Source organism: Nerophis ophidion, linkage group LG06 (genome assembly GCF_033978795.1).
Source record: "Nerophis ophidion isolate RoL-2023_Sa linkage group LG06, RoL_Noph_v1.0, whole genome shotgun sequence".
Classification (NCBI taxonomy): domain Eukaryota; kingdom Metazoa; phylum Chordata; class Actinopteri; order Syngnathiformes; family Syngnathidae; genus Nerophis; species Nerophis ophidion.
This window is the reverse complement of record NC_084616.1, coordinates 39,528,520-39,535,379: the sequence shown is the minus strand read 5'-3', so window position 1 is coordinate 39,535,379 and position 6,860 is coordinate 39,528,520. Positions and strand designations below refer to the sequence as shown.

The 6,860-nt window shown below is 35.4% G+C and overlaps 1 protein-coding gene across 1 annotated transcript in view; it reads right to left on the bottom strand.

Annotated features, from left to right (window-relative positions):
• Nucleotides 1–6,524: 6,524 nt before the first annotated feature.
• The window catches only part of emc1 (ER membrane protein complex subunit 1), a 31,698-nt gene continuing 31,362 nt past the window's right edge, over nt 6,525–6,860 (bottom strand). The window contains exon 21 of the mRNA XM_061903724.1: nt 6,525–6,860. This exon is cut by the window's right edge and continues 648 nt beyond it. The gene's annotated coding sequence lies outside the window, so the exon portion shown is untranslated.

Sequence of the window (6,860 nt, the reverse complement as noted above, 5' to 3'; positions counted from 1 at the left end):
CGCTATCTTTCAGTCAATTAGTGTGTGACATACATTATATATATATATATATATATATATATATATTTATATATATATATATATATATATATATATATATATATATATAAAATATACAGTATGTGTATGTAAGTACATGTGTGTGCATGTATATATGTAAGTATATATATATACACGTGTGTGTGTATATATATATATATATATATATATATATATACGTGTGTGTATATATATATATATGTGAGTGTGTGTGTATATATATATATATATATACGTGTGTTTATATATGTGTGTATATATATATATACGTGTGTGTGTGTATGTATATATATACACGTGTGTGTGTGTATATATATATGTGTTTATGTATGTATATACGTATGTATGTGTATATACATGTGTGTGTATATACATTAATATATATATACGTATATATATGTGTATATACGTGTATATATGTATATACATATGTATGTGTATATATGTATATACATGTATATTTGTGAATATACATATGCGTGTCTGTGTATATGTATGTATGTATATATGTATATATATATGTATGTATATATATATACTGTGTGTATATATACATGTGTGTACATATATATATATATATATATATATATATATATATGTATACATATATGTATGTGTGTATATACATATGTGTGTATATATACATATGTGTGTATATATATGTATGTATATAGTAGGGGTGTGGGAAAAAATCGGTTCGAATACGTTGTGTGATTCAGAATCGATTCTCATTTTTAAAAAACTTTTTTTTTCTTTTTTTCTTTTTTCTATAAATCAATTCAACAAACCACTACACAGCAATACCATAACAATGCAATCCAATTCCAAAACCAAACCTGACCCAGCAACACTCAGAACTGCAATAAACAGAGCAATTGAGAGGAGACACAAACACGACACAGAACAAACCAAAAGTAAAGAAACAAAAATGATTATTATCAACATCAGTATCAATATTTGTTATAATTTCAGCATAGCAGCGATTAAAAATCCATCATTGACATCATTAGACATTTATAAAATAAAAAAATAGTGTCACAGTGTCACACTTGCATCGCATCTCATAAGCTTGACAACACACTGTGTCCAATATTTTCACAAAAATAAAATAAGTCATATTTTTGGTTCGTTTAATAGTTAAAACAAATTTACATTATTGCAATCAGTTGATAAAACATTGTCCTTTTCTAATTATAAAAGCTTTTTTTTTTTAAATGTACTACTCTGCTAGCATGTCAGCAGACTGGGGTAGATCCTGCTGAAATCCTATGTATTCAATGAATATAGAATCGTTTTGAATCGGAAAAATATAGTTTTTGAATCGAGATTCGCGTTAAATTGAAAAAATCAATAAATTATTGAATCGCGACCCCGAGAATCGATATTGAATCGAATCGTGGGACACCCAAAAATTCGCAGCCCTTATATGTATATACGCTATATATATATATATATATATATATATATATATATATATATATATGTGTATGTGTATGTGTATATTTATATATATATGTGTATGTGTATATTTATATATATATGTATATGTATGTATGTATGTATATACATGCATACATGTATATATGTATGTATGTGCCCCGATTGTAGCTGAGATAGGCACCAGCGACCCCAAAGGGAATAAGCGGCAGTGGATGGATGGATGGATGGATATATGTATATATATATATATATATATGTATATATATATATGTATATGTGTGTGTGACGGACTTCCTGCCATCCGTGTGTGGATTGCTGTGACACTCGATACATGACGCATCGTGGCAGGTTTGACTTTGATTTATTATTTCAATAAACGTTTTTTTCTTGCCTTTTCGTTCACGCCACTTTCTGGCGCGCGGGCTCTTCCTGTTGGTCGCTGTACACCTTTCGGTGTCCGCTGTCTGCGTCTCGTGTGGGGGCTCATCTCGTCTCGGGTCTTCCTCGTGCTCGTGGTCGTTCGTTGCCGTGGTTTCCTCGCCTACTTCTGCCCCGATCGTTCCTCCTTCGCCTCTTTTGTGCTGCAGCAGCAGATGAACAGATTGAGCGCAGGTGTGTGGTGTACGCACCTGACTTGGTTGGCTGGTCGCTCTTAGTGGGCCCCGCCTCTTCTCTCCGCCGCATGCCCCGCCTCCTGGCCGCCATCTCGGGTAGGACCGGCATTTGTCCTATCCCGCTGTCGGCTCAGTCTCTCCACAATATATACAGTATATACACAGTGGGGCAAAAAAAGTATTTAGTCAGCCACCGATTGTGCAAGTTCTCCCACTTAAAATGATGACAAAGGTCTGTAATTTTCATCATAGGTACTCTTCAACTGTGAGAGACAGAATGTGGGAAAAAAATCCAGAAATTCACATTTTAGGAATTTTAAAGAATTTATTTGTAAATTATGTTGGAAAATAAGTATTTGGTCAACCATTCAAAGCTCTCACTGATGGAAGGAGGTTTTGGCTCAAAATCTCACGATACATGGCCCCATTCATACTTTCCTTGACACGGATCAACCGTCCTGTCCCCTTTGCAGAAAAACAGCCCCAAAGCCTGATGTTTCCACCCCCATGCTTCACAGTAGTTATGGTGTTCTTGGGATGCAACTCAGTATTCTTCTTCCTCCAAACACGACAAGTTGAGTTTATACCAAAATGGATACATGGATGATACAGCAGAGGATTGGGAGAATGTCATGTGGTCAGATGAAACCAAAATAGAACTTTTTGGTATAAACTCAGCTCGTCGTGTTTGGAGGCAGAAGTTGCCCCTGTCCAAGTTGTTTTAACCCAATGTGGCCCCCGAGTCAAAAAGTTTGGGGACCCCTTTAGTTAGAACATTTTGATTGAAAAATTAAATGTATCTTGTGGTACTTTTGATATTTCAAACTGTTTTTGGTGTTCTCAAAGTATATATATATATATATTTACCATTTTATTCATGGTAAATAAGAAAGATAATAAAATCCCAAACTATCCACTACATGCATGGTGGTATTGTTGAAACTTATGTGTGGTTAGTTTGGCATCAAAAGGGTGCCAACATGTATTCAACTAATACATACTGTAAGTACATTTAGACTAAACAAATATGAGAAACTGAGCTGTACTTCCTGGTAATTAGGTCTATTATCAGTTTTTTTTTTTTTCGTTTTAAATGATATTTATTTGATAATTTTAAAAAGGTCTTGCAGACATAACAGCAATATGATTTTTATGACTGATTGTGTAATAATAATCTTCCAATGACAGTAGAAATTACACGGCACTGTGCATGTCTGTTTCTAACATTTTTATTGTACTTTTTTTTAAATATATATACCAGTGAGTATTAGCACAGTATTTGCTCCAGGTCAACCTGGAAATCCTCTTAACATTCCAGTATTCTTTTCTCTGTCGTTGTGTAAGCTGCCTTCTTTTTTGGGCTCCCGAGGAACTTCCCTTTTCCTCCGGGGACAATATTTCAAGAGTGGCAGCCACAGCGCTGATAGTAGAATATATCACGTGATAAAACACACTTTTGATCGTAGCTGTTGAGCACAAGCTGGGCTTGTGTCACTACATCATTCCATGTGGGAAATGCTGCTCAAAATCCTTTTTTTTTTTTTTCAATCTTTCAACTCATTACTGACATTTATATAGGTTGCTCTTAGTCTTAACTAAGTGCACAACACACATTCCATTACAGTGAGATAATAAAAAATCTGTGAAACATGACTTTCCAATAGTCTACATGACTAAAGGCAACATTCGAAAGATGACTGAAAATGCAATCTTTAAATGCTGTAAATGTTTATTTAAATGTCCTGTAAAGCCAGCAGCTAAAAAAAAAAAAGAGTGCAGTTTGTTTTGTGTGTGCATTGGACGTGATGTTACGTTTCCTCTGGAGCTCAGTGCTTGTTTACATCCGCTGTTACACTGATAACGTTCGCATGCCTCTGGAGCTTCCACTTGTGCAGGACGTGAAATCTTTTGAATAAGAAAAAAAAATCAATCTATTTATAAAGTAACTTATTAATTACATTTGTGTTTCAAGTGTCATTTTTTTCCTCACCCTACAGGCAACACATTTAATCATATTTAATCAATCACCTACTCAGTGTCTGCCCTGAGATGGGTAGGTTGTGAGTTCAAACCCCAGCCGAGTCATACCAAAGACTATAAAAATGGGACCCATTACCTCCCTGCTTGGCACTCAGCATCAAGAGTTGGAATTGGGTGTTAAATCACCAAAAATTATTCCTGGGCGCGGCCACCACTGCTGCTCACTGCTCCCCTCACCTCCCAGGGGGTAAACAAGGGGATGGGTCAAATGCAGAGGACACATTTCACCACACCTGGTGTGTGTGTGACAATCATTGTTACTTTAACTATAACTTAGTTAACCTTCTGGTGACATCTTCACAGCCAAACAGGACATAAAAGTCCTTGTATAAGAGCGTAAAAACATTTTAGATTTTTTACATTTTTGCTGCAATTTTACAGCCGTAAACAAAAATATCAAATATAAAGTACAGGCCAAACATTCAACGGGTTTTCTTTATTTTCATGACTATTTTCATTGTAGATTGTCACTGAAGGCATCACTATGAATGATCACATGAACAAAAAAGCTGAAATAACTAAAAACATGTTTTATATCAGGGGTAGGGAACCTATGGCTCGGGAGCCAGATGTGGCTCTTTTGATGCCTGCATCTGGCTCTCGGATAAATCTGAGCTGACATTACTTAACAAGATAAGTAAAAAATAAATAATATAAATAAATAATTCCACTTGTAATCACAGTGTTAAAAATAATGTTCAAAATATAAAACATTCTCCTGCATTTTTAATCCATCCATTCGTTTTCTGCCGCACCTGTTTAAGAAGTTGCTTTAATGGTAAGGAGTTATTTATGTATTATTGGTTAGTATGGGGCTTGCCTTCCTGGGGGTTCTTGCACCACCAAGCACCGACATGAGAGCCTGTTTCAGGGTTACAATATTGTTTTATTTTTCAATAAGTCTTTCAATTGCTTTCCAGAAATTGTATTTTTCTCTTTCGTTCTCGCTCGCGCTCTGGCTCCAACCCTAACCCCATCTATCCTCCTGACTGATACTTATAACAGAGCGACAGGTGATTAAATAACAAGGCCCAAGTGGGCCGTCTACGCACCTGTAGCTGATTTCGAGGCCGGTCCTGGCAACACCCCAGTTCGCTGCAGGCCCGCAGGCCACGCCTCCTCCACAGTTAACCTCAGAATGACAATGTTTTTACAAAGAATAAGAGACCTATTATACTCTTGAAATGTTGGTCTTACTTAAAAATGGACGCGTTTAGTTGTGTTCAGTGTTAAAAAATATATAATATGGCTCTTACGGAAATACATTTTAAGATCCATCCATCCATCCATTTTCTACCGCTTATTCCCTTTCGGGGTCGCGGGGGGCACTGGCGCCTATCTCAGCTATTGGCTTTTTGGCTCTCTCAGCCAAAAAGGTTCCCGACCCCTGTTTTGTATTATAGTTTCTTCAAAATAGCCACCCTTTTGCTTGAATTACGGTTTTGCACACTCTTGGCATTCTCCTGATGAGCTTCAAGAGGTAGTCACCTGAAATGGCTTTCACTTCACAGGTGTCATAGTTTTGAGGCCTTCAGTGACAATCTACAATGTAAATAGTCATGAAAATAAAGAAAACGCATTGAAATGAGGTGTGTCCAAACTTTTGGCCTGTACTGCGTATTTTTTTTTAATCTATGTGACAAGTTTAAATGAGTAAAATGGGCTGTGTCCCAAAAACTTCATATATTTTGATCAAAAGTGTTCAAATACAAAAAAACATTTGTTTTAATTTAAAAATGATTTTTTTTTTTTTAATCAATGGGAGTACCATAAAGATTATGGCCGCTCCCATGGTAAAGGCCATAAACAAAAATATCCAATATACAGTACAGGCCAAAAATTTGGACACACCTTTTTAAATAAATGCGTTTTCTTTATTTTCATGACTTTTTACATTGTAGATTGTCACTGAAGGCATCACTGTGAATGATCAAATGAACGAAAAAAGGTGAAATAACTAAAAACATGTTTTATATTCTAGTTTCTTCAAAATAGCCTGATAACTGTTTTGCAAAACCCTTGGCATTCTCTCGATGAGCTTCAAGAGGTAGTCACCTGAAATGGTTTTCACTTCACAGGTGTCATCGTTTTGATGCCTTCAGTGACAATCTACAATGCAGTCATAAAAATTGCTTTGAAATGAGGTGTGTCCAAACCTTTGGCCAGTACTGCATATTTTTTTAATCTATGAGACAAGTTTAAATGAGTAAAATGGCCTGTGATGCCAAAACCTTTAAGATCATTTGATCGAAAGTGCTAAAATACAAAAAACATTTATTTTAATTAAAAAATGTTTTTTTTTTTTATAATGGGAGTACCACAAAGATTATAGCAAATAGGAACTAAATGGACAAAAAAAAGATACCTTTGTCGCCCGAAGGTTAGCTGAAATTTACAGATTTAGACTTTCTTTTATTGAACTTTACAGTACAGATAAGAACAAAGTGTTTCGCATTAGCTCGGCCCTTACTGAAAATGGTTACCACAAACAGATCTTTTTTTCCAACATTTCCAGGAACTTTTGCAACCAGTGTCAAATATTTCCTGATCATTTAAGTGGTTTGCTTTCACACGCCACACCTCAAAAAGTTCAGTGATTTATTCAAATAGGTGGTTACCGCTTACCACCTCTTTTTTTTTTAAACACAATTTTGGAGGTTATTCAAAATTCCAGGTAAATGAGAAAAGCCCCTGTGGTGGAAAATGAGCTATTGACTTGACAAGCAG